This window comes from Artemia franciscana, chromosome 18, assembly GCF_032884065.1.
Source record: "Artemia franciscana chromosome 18, ASM3288406v1, whole genome shotgun sequence".
NCBI lineage: Eukaryota > Metazoa > Arthropoda > Branchiopoda > Anostraca > Artemiidae > Artemia > Artemia franciscana.
The window spans coordinates 6327184-6341180 of NC_088880.1; the positions used below are offsets into that span (position 1 = coordinate 6327184).

Sequence of the window (13997 nt, forward strand, 5' to 3'; positions counted from 1 at the left end):
TTACGTATGCAAGACTTTTGCTTATTTTTCCAACCAAGTTTCATCCCAATCCTTCCAATCTAAGGGTTTCCCATCATTTTAGGTCTCCCCACCCCAAACTTCCCCCAATGTCACCAGATCCGGTCAGGATTTAAAATAAGCGCTTTGAGCCACGATATCCTTCTAAAAATCAAATTTCATGGAGATCCAATCACCCATTCGTAAGTTAAAAATACCTCATTTTTTCTAATTTTTCAGAATTAACCCCCCCCCCCAACTACCCAAAAGAGAGCGGATCCGTTCCGTTTATGTCAATCATCTATCTAGGACTTGTGTTTATTTTTCCCACCATGTTTCATCCCGATCCCTCCACTCTAAGTGTTTTCCAAGTTTTAGGTTTCCCCCTCCCAACTCCCCGCCCCCATCACCAGATCCGGTCGGGATTTAAAATAAGAGCTCTAAGACACGATATCCTTCTAAACATCAAATTTCATTGAGATCCGATCACCCGTTCGTAAGTTGAAAATACCTCATTTTTCTAATTTTTAAGACTTACTCCCCCCTCCCAACTACCCCAAAGAGAGCAAATAAGTTCCGATTATGTCAATCATGTATCTGGGACTTGCGCTTATTTTTCCCATCAAGTTTCATCCCGATCCCTCTACTCTAAGTGTTTTCCAAGATTTTAGGTTTCCCCCCCTCCAACTCCCCCCAATGTCATCAGACCCAGTCGGGATTTAAAATAAGAGCTCTGAGACACAATATCATTCCAAACATCAAATTTCATTAAGATCCAATCACCCACTCATAAGTTAAAAATACTTCATTTTTTCTATTTTTCCGAATTAACCGGCCCCTTCTCCCCCCCCCAGATGGTCAAATCGGGAAAACGACTATTTCTAATTTAATCTGGTCTGGTCCCTGATACGCTTGCCAAATTTCATCGTCCTAGCTTACCTGGAAGTGCCTAAAGTAGCAAAACTGGGACTTTAGGTTTTCCCCCTCCAACTCCCCCCAATGTCATCAGATCCGGTCAGGATTAAAAATAAGAGCTCTAAGACACAATATCATTCCAAACATCAAATTTCATTAAGATCCAAATACCCGCTGATAAGTTAAAAATACTTCATTTTTTCTATTTTTTGCGAATTAACCGGGCCCCCACTCCCCCCCCAGATGGTCAAATCGGGAAAACGACTATTTCTAATTTAATCTGGTCCGGTCCCTGATACGCTTGCCAAATTTCATCGTCCTAGCTTACCTGGAAGTGCCTAAAGTAGCAAAACCAGGACAGACCGACAGACCGACAGAATTGGCGACTGCTATATGTCACTTGGTTAATACCAAGTGCCATAAAAAGATTGATGAAGGCTACTCATGGTGTGTTTCAACAGGCAAAGGATGGAATTTGCTTAGGGAACAACATGCTGAACATGGCTGTGGAACCCCAACTTGTCATCAATGATGACACCAAGGTCCCCTTCATATTCTCTAGATGCTCCCTTGTTTTAGTGATTGGATTGAAAATTGAGTAGGTAGCCAATGGGCTGTTGGGTCCAAGGTGCAAAATACAGCATTTGGTTGTTTTTAATTGGAGAAGCCAGTTTTGAGTCCATTCCTATGGCCTGTTTATTTTGTGTTAGATATTCTGAGAGTTTGTAATGCCAAAAAGTTTGGCATCATCAGCTAATAAGTGCATATTATTATCCACATGACTGAAAACATGTTGATGCAAATCAGGAAGAAGGTTGGGCTTAGTAGAGTTACCTATGGTGTCTCATTCATTACTATGGTCTCATCAGAGAAGATTGGCTGATCCATCTTGAATAAATAGACTATCTGCTTGCAGCAGGTAAGGAAATTCATCAGCCAGTCTATCACAGCTATGTTGATGCCAGAAGCAGATAATTTGGAGTGCAGTTGACAATGGAGTACCCTGCTGAAGGGCCTAGCAAGTTCAAGCAGCATAAGGTCAACTGGATGTCCTTGGTCAACATAATTTGTAATTACTTTGAATTCAATAAGTTTGTTTAGAGTGATCTCCCTGACTGAAATCTATGCTCCTTGGGTGACAAGATCTTGTTGGAAGTTAAATGCTTGAGAATCATTGACTATGCTTTCAAGAATCTCAACAACAGCTGAAGTTAGGCTAATAGGTCAATAATTCTCAGACTTGGCATGATCACTTTTTTGACTACCTGTGTTGTGTTAGCTACTTTTCAGTCTACTGGTAGTTCTCTGGATATAAATGATATCTATAAGATTCTTATGAGTGGGTCTGTAATCACTTCTGTGATTACTTTTGGTAGTCTTGGATATATATTAATGGGTCCTGGGGACTTGTAACCATCTAACTTTTGTAAATCTTTAAGGACAACTGTAGATATTACTGTGGTAATTTCCACTGGGGCTTATATCATAGTCTGGTGGGGAAGGTAAAGGACCATCAGGTTGAGGCAGGCTCACATTCATTTTTGTAGGGAGATGAACTTTATCCCTTGACCCTTTATTATGTAGATATATACCCCAAATTGTTTACAAACAATGAATTTTCCATTATTTTGTCAGGTTATCTTAAATTACCTTAAATTGCAGCTAGGAGCAATCTAAGGATTTATCCTTACAAAGCTCCAGAATGATGACTTGAGTTGTATTCAAAGTTCATTAGTGACAAGGTGCTGTTCCATGTTCAGTAGCATCCCAATTGTGTTTACACTCTCTTGAGGAGGACTCATTGTCTAGCCTTTGTTTTGAAACAACAGATTCAGCAGAGACTGATTCATTAGATAGTTTGTTACAACTAGTGACAGTACATGATGAAAAGAATTGAGTGTAGACTCTGGATTGTAGACTGTTGAGTTGTAGGTTGAATTGTAGACTGTTTGACAAGTTTCAGGTCTAGTTCTTGAGTTGGTATCAATAGTAGGATATAATGCTGGGAGAGTATTAGCCATCAAAAGCTTGTAGGCTAAAATGGCATCCTGTCTACTTCCCTGTAAACAAGTGTAGAGAGATTCCACTTTGATAGTCTTATAGGGTAGGAAAGCTCTTGCATGCAGATATCACTTTAGTGGCATACCTTCAGGAACCTTTGTCTTTTTCTATACATGGAGAGGCAAGAGACATTCCAACTTCAAGCTTATGAAAGCCATGTATTAATTGACTATTTAACAACTGCATAATTGATTATTCTCACAAGAACCTTAACAACTGCTGATGTAATGCTAATTTTCAGCAATGTCCTTTCTACCTTTTTTAAATATAAGAATGATAAGTACAGTTTTCTAATCCTGAGGTAGTCTGGAAAGAATTAATGATAACTTGAACAGCAAGGAAAGAGGTTGACACAAAATCATACAACATTTATGTATTATATTTAGATGAATGCCATCTGGACAGACAGATTCATTCAGTTTGGAAGTTTCTATGGAACCAATGTATCAGTAATCAGAATTGGTTCCATCTTATGTGATAATAATGTAAAGGAGGTGTGGGATAAACAGTAATGGAATTGGAATATTCTTCTGCCAGTATTTAGTCACCCAAATCACCAGTTGACAAGGAGTAGTACTACAAGCCTTGGTAATCACTTTATAGACTCATCTGATCAGTCAGCACATCTTCACTGACCAGCAACCTCATGATCATTCTACTACTGGCAAGTGTAATTTAAGGTAAGAATTGTTGTTTTCAACCTTCTTCTTTAGCCAAAGATAGGAGAAAAGGGTATCAACTTAAAGGATCCATCAAAAATTGGATTTTTAATCAGTACAAATATTATATTCAGAATGAGCATACAAAAGGGCAACAAGTGTTATGTTCACCTAATTCACAGCTTAGTGATGAAAGTATTCCTGAATTCACTGTTTCATTAAAAAAATATCATCCCTCACTTTCTACAGGCCTATTTCATAAAGGAATTAGCCTATACTAACTTAGTTAATTGAAATTGACTAGACCTAGTTATAACTATTGCCAGCTCCCATTTGCATAGCAAAATATTTTCCCTGAGAACCAGGCTATTAGGAATATCACTACTAATATCTCACTGCAGCAACAAGCAGCCCAAGGTCAACACATCTGTAAATACTACTTCTCTATTCTAACCTACTCAAACCTTCCTTCTTGACACCCTGCCAGGAGGTTCTCATTTCCTTTAAATTGCTTCTTACAGCCTAGCTTAGTCTTGGACAACCTACTTTCTATCTAAACATAGATGGAAGGCCAATAGGCTAAGTTTAAAATGGGTTAAATTAGAAAGAATTGAGTTACAATTCTATATTATGTTTTTAATCACTTAGGTAAAATTCAAGTTAATTGACTTCTTTATCCCTGAAAGTTTCATTTTCCTAACCTAAACCCTTTCTGAGATAGCAAAAAGTCAATTAACTAGAATTTTGCTATCACTTTTACTGTTTTAAAAAGAAGAAATTAGCCTGGGTCAAGATGTCACTTTAGATCTAAAAGGGAAGTTTAAATTAGGCCTAGATTTGCAAGTTAAAAATTTGTTTATTTGATATGTGCACAAAGAGGCACTAATTAGTGTTCTCGACTCATCATGTTATAGAATCATGCATATATTTACCAGAATTTATTAGGCTAAGTGTCCCCCAAGAACTGTCAAGTAGCCTAGGCTTGCTAGGCAGACAGCCCATAGGCTAAGTAAAAATAGAATTTTGATCGCATTGATCTAGTATATTTTACTGTTACTCTGATAGTGCTTAGAGTAAAAATCAACTAGAATTTTGTAAAGTAACTTCATTATGCTACCTACTTACTTTTATAAAATATAGAACAAAAGATTATCCAAATGTAACAGCAAAATCAAAATGGAGTACCGTAAGAGACAGTGTTGTAAAAATCACAGTCAAAATGGAACGAAACTTAGACGGGAAGAGGAATCAGCTAAATTGCGATAAGGAAAATTATAAAGAGATTAGCAGCTTTGTTTGGTTATCCTAGAGCCCAAAACGCCAAACACAGGTATTTTGTGCTTGCATAAAGTACGAGACCATAAAAGAATGACATTTCATAGTTCCTCTACAATGTAAGGTCCTTTTGAAAAAGTGATACTTCAAATAGTATACATGGACCTAGGCAGTAATAATTTGCAATTGGCCTCTCCTTTCAGAAACCTTCTTGCAATTTATGCACAAAAAAACCCACTCCTCTTATGAGCTTGAGATATTCATGATTCTTTTTTCAGAATTCTTATTTCCTCATTGGGCCTTTTTAAATTGCTGCCATTTGAGGTTTTGAATTTTTTTTTTTTTATCAAGTATTATGTCGAGGTTTTTAATATTCTTAAAGTAATTGCTAATAAACAACTGTTCTTCAGCTTGTAAGTCGTCCCACAGCCCCTATATGACCTTCCATACTTCAAAAAGATTACGCTCTGCTAACTTCAAAGTCAGGAAAGTAATTTTTATGTTTTTTTTCTTTTCGTTCTACCTTCTGTTATTACGATGAATAAACTTATGAAGAGCCCATCGAGTTTAAAAAAAAACACTAACGATGTAAATAGAAACAACAAGGAAGAGGAAGTAAAAAAAGTCATCAATAAAGAAGTAGACGAATAAACGATTATATGCATACAAATAAACATTCATACAGTAATTAAATAAATAATTCATAAATTACGCAACATACGTTACCTTACATAAACATTGCACATATATAAATGGTGCAAGCAATAAAATTTAAATCCTCAGATTGTTGTGGAAATTAATTGTGTTAGATGTAACTGTGACTTTTTGAGTTGTGATTTCAAATCTGTTTTTAAACTGCTATGTTTGATTATTGGTTCTGTGAGATTTTAATGTTATACCATTTTTTTTTATTTGAGCATGTGGGGAAGCTGAAATAGGTAATTAGTGAATTTGGAATTATGTAAACTATTTTTTTCTGCCTGCTTGGATAAAATTTTTTTTTAAAGATGCACAGTGGACTATAAATGGTATTGTAGTTACGTTGTATACAATTCTGAGTGTTGTGACAAGTGAAGCACATGCATTGCAGCTTTGGAGCTGAACATAAGAGAGAAGTAGATTATAAGTTTGTTTAAGTAATCTACTAACTGCTAGTCACGTCGACAGGGAGGTTACTCTACAGGGTTACCTTCAAAGCAATGTTGAAGGGGGTGAAAAAAAATTCAGGAAAGTTTTCCCATTTGAAAAGAAACTCATTTGGATTTTCAATCTTAAAATAAAGACCTATTTTAGCAAACCCTTAGCTTAATATTTCAAGAATATTGCAAATTAATTCTAAAGACCGGGTGATATTCAAAATATACTCGGTGTTAGAAACAAGAGATATGCTAGGAATAAGCAGGATAAATTATATTAACCGAAGGTAGCACCAGCAAAAAAGCTCTCTGCCTGGCAACTTTACAAACATAGAGCATTTTCAACCTCAAGTACATGTCTCATGGAGATATATTCGCTCTTTGTTTGGCTCAAATACATGGTGGCGTACATCAAAGAGTCAAATGACTCACGGCCATCTTTTCCAGTCAGAAAAAGAGTTGTATCGCTGTTATCTGCATCGACTAGCTAGTAACCACGGTGAGAGTATCTAAACACCCTACGTCTTTCTGAAAACCAAATTGGTATGGAGTGACATAATACTTATGCTTTAATTCCTTGATAAACAACAGCCAGAAAAGTTTCCGTGGGCAGTAAACGCGGATATAATGAACTAAAAAAGCCATTGAGCGGTTGGCTTTCATATTTTGAAATAGATCTCCTGCCACCAATGCAGAAAGAAGATGGTACTGTGTGGAAATCATCTAAATTAAAAGAGTAAGTTAGTATCTAAGTTTAATTCCACCATTCTCCAGATGCAGTATCTATCGCGCAAGAAGTTTCTCGTTTTTGCACTTGACCCCCGATGGTGAAACAGCAACCTATTGAATCAGCAGGTGATCTATTTGTCAAAAAAAGTTGATGATTATGCGTCAAAAAAAAAAAAACTTAACTGTATTATTATAATGATTCAGCTATATTATCCCATCATTTGCCTCCCAAACTGATGCAGTTACTTTTATCTCATACCCAAAACTGTCTGTGCTTTAAAGATTTCTTGTTAATGGTCGGGAACATGGGAAGTATCCAAGTTGCCGATAGTTGTAAAATCAATTGCACTAAGGTTTTAAGTTACACCTATATTCTTTTCCATGAAGATTTGCTGACTATAAATGCCATGGAGAACATCAATCTTTACCTTTACCCCTTCCTTTTTTGATGGCATATTAGGTTCAACTTTAATTGGACTCTTGAAAAAATTTGTCATCACAAAGGCTAGTTTTATCTACTGATATATTCGCATTTACCATTTGAAGATACATAAGCCTCTAAAACACTTACACTTTGTACATTGGTCAGAGTTCACTTATTATAGCCACTATTCAATCGTTCATTGGAATTAGTTTTGTTTTGTGCTCATATTTCCTTGTTTACCTTCTAATCTTTTTTGTTTATTTTTTATCTGTATTGCTCTTCATTTATAGATATGTGCTTCCGAATCTAAAAAGGCCTAATATTCTGTAATTAGCGTAACCCCGGACTCAGAATATGTTTCCGAAAGCTGCGCAGCTGATATTACGCAACAGATCGTAAATTAATGAACGACAAAACGTATTATAATAAAAAAACAAATGTTCCTTTGAGAGGAGACAAAAAATAGTTTGATTCATTTTGCAACATTAATCTTTTTTTTTACCAGTATATATTCTCTTGAAAATTAATTTTCATTTTTCAATTCCTCATAGCCCACCTATCCCTTAGAATATATTAAGAAACCAAAAAATGAATTTTCTACCTTTAAGAAATATTAGCAGTTAGGATTTTCCATGGATATTTACTTAATTTTCAAACAGCGGAAAACCAGTTTATGCTAGTTTTTAGCATTGTTGGAAAAAGCTTTTAGTGAAAAAAAAAAAAAATTATAAGAGAAAGCCAAAAGGAAGAAAAAGAATAAAAACCCATCCAAACATTGGATTGGATTGGAGTGAAGAGAGTCAATCTGTATACTCCATCATCCCTCTCACAACAACAACAATATCCAAAAATTGTGTGTAGTATATTGTGAAGAGCAAAGGTAGGATTATAAGTTAGGTCAGTGGGTACAGTGAAAAATGCTAAAAGTAGATTAGACCTGGGCTGTTTTTGTCCTTTATACATAGAATGTAACCTAGAAATCTCATTTTTCTCTCATTGTAGCCCTAGAAAGCAGGATTGAACCAAAGTTCTATAAGTTACAATTCAATGCATCCTAGTTATCATAAGTGTAGGCTATATTTCCAATATTTCAAGAATTGTTATGAATTTTAAGTTGAAACTCTTAGGGAATATGAAGAGGATGTTCAATTAAATCTAATGATATTTTACTAGGCCTAGGCCTATCTTCAACTAGGTTGGCAGAAGTGTAGCCTATATCTGTAACATATCAGGAAATGCTAAGGGCATTAAGATGGAACTTTCAGAGAATATTAAGATGGATGTTAAACTATATCAAAAGACACTATGTAAATCCAGGCTGTCATTAGCTATGTCATATCTGCAATGTTTTAAAAACTAGGCTACTACTGGTACTAAGTTAGAGCTACTATTGGTATTAACATTGAATGTTTAGAGGATAATGAATTAGCAAATTGAAACTTGCTGTGTAGCCTAATATAAAGTAAGAATTTTTTCACTTTTAAGCTTTAGTTTTGTATATTGTCTAGAGCTATATCTAAAACTTTTAGGAGTGAGGGTGGTGATGAATTGTCACTAACTTAACTAGGCTATAAATTTCACACAAATTAAAAAATAAGAAATTATATGGTGCTCCTTTTTTGTTATTTGTTTTTGATAGAAGAAGTACTCTCATCTCATGTTACCCTAAGGGTAATAAGTTGAAACTTACAGGAAATGCTGTGAGGGATTTCAACTAAATCATTTGTGTTTAAACACCTTTATACTTATAACACTGGAGAATAAAAAATCTTTTAAATCAAAACTTGGATCTTGAATTAGCCTAGTCAAATTTTTAAGAATTAACATCACTTTATAGGCTAAATAAATTTTTGGTTCATCTTCAATAGTTCATCTTGATAAATGTATTGATTTCATTGTTTTTTGTTTCATGGATGTTTTGAAAAATGAAACTACACTGTTCCAAATAAACGTAATGTTCAATAGAATGTAAATATCACTTTAAATTAGGCTACCTTATATCATAGCTTGGAATAATACAAGGATTTCTCCTTGTAGAGGTTCAGAATGATGACTTGAATTGTATACAAAGTTTATTGGTAATCAGGTGCAGTTCCATGTTCAGTAGCATTCCAATTGAGTTTACACTCTCTTGAGAGCATCTAGCCTCAAGAAATGAGCTCCTGGAGATTGACCCCTCCCACATAACACAAGGACACCCAAAAAAATCCACAAACTTCATGCAAGGACCAGAACAAGATGCAGCTTCTTCTTGAACCAGGTTGTAAACCTCTGGAACAACCTCAAGGAGAACACTGTTTCTGCTGAATCAACAGATTTACCATCGGCTGCTTTGGTTTGTTGAGAAGAATAATCTGATACCTCATACTCAAACTGGCTTCAGGAAACACCACTCATCAACAGATGCTTTCATAGTGTTAACAAATGCAATAAATGAATCCCTATCAAAAAATAATGTCTTAACTGCTGCATTCCTAGATTTTGAAGGAGCTTATGATAATGTTGACCACCAGATTCTATTAGTTAAACTTACAAACCTTGGACTACCCCCCAAACTTGTATCCTTCATAAAATCCTTTATAGAAAACCGAAGTTTCATTGTTTGTGTAGGTTCAGCCTCTTCACCCAAAACTCCAATAACCAAAGGCCTTCCACAGGGTGCAGTCCTGAGCTGCCTCCTATTTTCACTTTTTCTGTGGGACATGAACCTCCCACATACCAATCTACAGTACGCTGACGATCTGGTATTATGGGCAACTGGCAATACCTTCGAGATTACGCATTCAAAGTTGCAAAATGCACTTTTCCAATTTGAAAAGTTCTCCCAAAAGTCCATTTTACCTACTGCACCCACAAAGTCAAAAATTATCCAATTCCACCATAAGCGAAATCATTATGATGCTAGGCTAACATTAAATGGAATACTTATCCCAGAGGACAATCAAATTAATTACCTAGGGCTCATACTTGACCAAAAACTAAATTTCCACCTCCACATCACAAATACAATAAAAAAGTGCTATAGAAAAACAAGAATAATTAAAAGGCTACTAGCCACACCTTGGGGCTGTAATGAGAAAACACTAATCCAATTTTATAAATCATATATAAGGCCCCATATTGATTATGGCCTCATAGTGTATGGTGCTTGTGCTAAGACCCACATGCAAAAAATCGAAACGACACAAAATGATATAATTCGTCTTATATTTGGTCTTAGGAAACCAACAAAAACTAAGTTTCTGCTTACTGAGAGTGGACTATCACCAATAAATGAAAGAAGAAGATCTCTACTAATTAAGTACCTTACAAAAATTGAAGCCAATGATTCTCATACCCTGCATAACTGGTTAAGAAATCCATCTATGTTTAGAGGCGTTGCAAATGAATATGCAAATATCCAGAAGAAGTTCCCAGTGCCAGTAAAATCTATTGCACCCACATTCCCCCAAACCCCCCCTTGGAGTTGGTCAACCCCCATAATAAAGACTGACTTCTCAAAGTGGACCAAAGAACTTACCCCCATTTCTTTTATTCAGAAAAAATTTGCCGAACTAAATAATGTTGCTTATAAAAATTATTTCCAAATTTTTGTAGATGGGTCCAAAATGAATGAGAAAGTGGCAAGCGGAGCTTTCTTCCCAACCCATAATATCGCTTTAGGAGAGAGATTACAAGATAATTCATCTGTAATGTCTGCCGAGCTAAACGCCATAATCATGGCACTAGATTTCCTCATGGTTAATGAATATATGAAAGTTAATATTAAAAATATTATAATATATTCTGATTCTTTGTCAAGCCTAGAGCTTCTTTCGTCAGCTTCTCAAAATAAGATGGATATTGACACATTTCTTTGTCTTAGGATTATTGATATTTTTGCTACAAAAGGTATTTTAACTCATATACAGTATATTCCAAGCCACTCAGGTATAATAGGTAACCATAAGGCAGATGAAATAGCCAAAAATGCTTTAAATATTGACCAGCCAAGTGGGAGACCAATCCCCATTAGAGATATTTACCGCTGGAGATTTACAGAGGTACTGATAATTAATAAGAATCCTACCCCATCACCTTTCCCAAGTAAGCACCTTTCCAAGATTTATCATAGGATTCGGTCAGGTTCAAATGGGCTAAATTTTCAGGCATTTTCATATCAGATTCCTAATTCAAGTGGTGAAGTTCCCTCGTCCCCCCTTTGCAGGTCATGTAATCTTAAGAATGAAACAATAGATCACTGCCTATTTGAATGTAATATGCTGACGTCTGCACAGTATACCCTGCGACGTAAAATGTTAGAATGCTTCAAACACCACAAAATTCCACCAACAGCCAAGAGTCTTGCTGACCATACTCTCCCGCAGAGCACAGAGATCAATATATACTCTCTTATAATTCAACTGCTGGTATCAAAAGATATACTTCAAGAAATCTGAGCAGATACAAATCATACAAGACAAACCAGCTCCATAGCTCTGTCGATCTCACAGAGTGAGCCAAAAGGAAAAGGGCTAAATAGTATCAACTGAAAAGCCCGTCTGCTGAATAAGAAGAAGAAGAACAGATGTATTCAAATGCTGTCTGGATGCTGAGTGGAGTGACAAACCATTGAGATTTGACTGGGATACACCAGAATCTAATCAACCATGTATGCAACTGTCATCATAAGGAGTGATTCAACAGGATCAAAGTCCTTATTTCACTCCAAGCTATGATTTAAGATTTTTTTTTAAAGATTTTAAGCAATGCTAAGAAATAAAAACAGGTATTGTTAAGCAATAGCAATCATTTTCATATTATTCAACTGATTATAAGGTGTATAAGGTTTCTTACTAAAGTGGATTATCAGTCACTTTTGTTGCAGAAAAATCTAATTACCAGTTTCAGATAGTTCAAGTAATAGCTTCTTTTTGAAAAAAAAAATACAGATTTCATTTTGACAGTAAAAGTAGTTCAAGAACAGTAAGGGAAGAATAAGGGAATAAGATTTAAGGGAATAAGATAAAGGGAAGATTAAGATTTTAAGCAATGCTAAGGAATAAAAACAAACCATCAAAAACAGGTATTGTTACACAATAGCAATCATTCTCATATTATTCAACTGATAATAAGGTTTCTTACTAAAATGGGTTATCAATCACTTTTGTTGCAGAAAAATCTAATTACCAGTTTCAGATAGTTCAAGTAATAGCTTCTTTTTGAAAAAAAAAAAAATACAGATTTCATTTTGACAGTAAAAGCAGTTCAAGAACAGTATCAGAAGATTAAGGGAATAAGATTTAAGGGAAGATTAAGGGAATAAGATAAAGGGAAGATTAAGATTTTAAGTAATGCTAAGGAATAAAAACAAACCATCAAAAACAGGTATTGTTACACAATAGCAATCATTCTCATATTATTGAACTGATTATAAGGTTTATAAGGTTTCTTACTAAAATGGGTTATCAATCACTTTTGTTGCAGAAAAATCTAATTACCAGTTTCAGATAGTTCAAGTAATAGCTTCTTTTTGAAAAAAAAATACAGATTTCCTTTTGACAGTAAAAGTAGTTCAAGAACATATTTTCAAGAACAAGTTTTCAATAGTTTTCAGTAATAGTTTTCAAGAACAAGTCATAGTAGTTCAAGAACAAGTAGTAGAACAATTTTACTTGAAATTTTAATTTTACTTGGAAAAATTAAAACAATTTTACTTGGAAAAATTACTTGATTCCTGGTGCAGTTTTGTTACTTTGAAAAACAACAAATATAACAAATCTGATTCCTATTCGTCATCCCATCACTGCTAAAATGAAATTATCTCATTTTTAATACTTGCCCTGAGAAGAAGTTTTTTGTATCCCAATTTTTCCTCAGACTTTATTGATATTTTAAAATTCAACAGTTGACTTTTTCAGACTAGTATTCAAACATTTTTCCTTTTAGCTTCATACCTTTTGTAATTCTTATTTGATTTCAAATATTAGGAATCCCAGAAAGAGGGATAAATCCCTAAGCACAGGTTAGCTGTACAGGGCTACCATGTCTCAAGTTGTTCTAGAAAAACATGTTAGTGATTTTAAACTTCACTCATTTAATTTTGATATTTATAGTGTTATGCCAATCCTCTTCCTTAAGCAATAAAAAAATATGGCTTATGATCCTCATTTTTCATTGGATTTGGTAATTAGTAAATTTGACAAGTATAATCTTAGCAACTGTATTTTTAAATAAAAAACGACAAAAAACTGTGCTTTGGTATTTTTTGTTTCTTTTTTAGCTGTTTGTAACTTGGCATTTTATTTTATTTTTTCTCCTTTGGGAGGCATCTGATCTTATTCTGGCATTGTATTTAGTTTTCTCTCCTGTGCAGTTTCCTTTTCTCTCCATATATTGAAAATGTGAACACCCCACTCTTTCTTGTGTTTTTTGTTAATAGAAGTGTAAGTTTATTTACTAATTTTTGTACATTGAATTTTTGTATGATAATTTAACTAATTTTTGTTTTAATTTTATATTGATTATTTTTGTGTATGATAAGTGTCTTTTAATTAGCTTTTAATATTTGTCTGATGTTTTGATTGTTTATGTTTTGCTGTTTTTCTTCTTTTATGTGACATAAAAAGCAAATTTGATTCTATTATAGCTTGTGATAGTCTTTGGAAATAAATATTATCTTACATTAGCACCAAATGTCTACATCTGACTACTTAGTGTGTACCTTCTTAGCTTGTCAAACAGTTTGTGGTAACAAACTGTAGCAAGGAGCAACCCGGCTCAATAGTAAACAAAACCCTAAGAAACAGAATTTTTATACTA

General features: G+C 34.5%; 1 protein-coding gene across 3 annotated transcripts in view; it reads left to right on the forward strand.

The window, feature by feature from the left end:
• Positions 1–7918: 7918 nt before the first annotated feature.
• Positions 7919–13997, forward strand: part of LOC136038539 (extended synaptotagmin-2-like) — a 210858-nt gene continuing 204779 nt past the window's right edge. For 2 of the 3 annotated variants that reach the window (XM_065721656.1, XM_065721652.1), the window contains exon 1: positions 7919–8076. The gene's annotated coding sequence lies outside the window, so the exon portion shown is untranslated. The remainder of the gene's footprint in view (positions 8077–13997) is intronic. The other variant, XM_065721659.1, reaches the window with a different exon arrangement.